At 34.5% G+C, this 510-nt stretch overlaps 1 pseudogene; it reads right to left on the bottom strand.

Annotated features, from left to right (window-relative positions):
• Nucleotides 1–510, bottom strand: part of LOC119587006 — an 11,851-nt pseudogene that overhangs the window by 3,132 nt on the left and 8,209 nt on the right.

The raw sequence follows: 510 nt of genomic DNA, 5'->3' as shown, positions 1-510 counted from the left end.
TTTTAAGATCCACAAGTCCCTTTTGCGGCACTGATTAGCTGTTGAAATTTGCAAGAATTGGTTAGCACTAAATAAAATATTTCAATTGCTTTAAAACTGTTACAGTAATATACTCACAAAGGAATAGGAAAAAAAACATGTCTAGTTCCCAAAAGAACCTGACTTGATATATGCTCCACCACATTCTGCCATTCTGTAAATTAACTTCATACTGAACCACAAAAGGCTTGGTTACTGAAATACAAATGGTTTCTTCAGTGGTGGCTGTGTCTCATTGCTGCATTTTTTGCCTTTGACTTCAACACCAACCCACGATCCCCAGAAGAGCTAATCGTTCAGCAGGTTCTACTGCCCCAAACACCTGTGATTAAGGTAAAAAACATAAATATGAATTCCAAAGAACTCAAAAGCCAATTACATAATACAATCACAGGATGATTGTAGCATACCTAAAAGACCAAACATATTATCTATATAATACAAATTTATATAAGTTTGCTTGTGATTAAA

Source organism: Penaeus monodon, chromosome 22, assembly GCF_015228065.2.
Source record: "Penaeus monodon isolate SGIC_2016 chromosome 22, NSTDA_Pmon_1, whole genome shotgun sequence".
Lineage (NCBI taxonomy): Eukaryota > Metazoa > Arthropoda > Malacostraca > Decapoda > Penaeidae > Penaeus > Penaeus monodon.
Note: the sequence above shows the minus strand (reverse complement) of the source record. Positions and strands in the feature narration are given on the sequence as shown.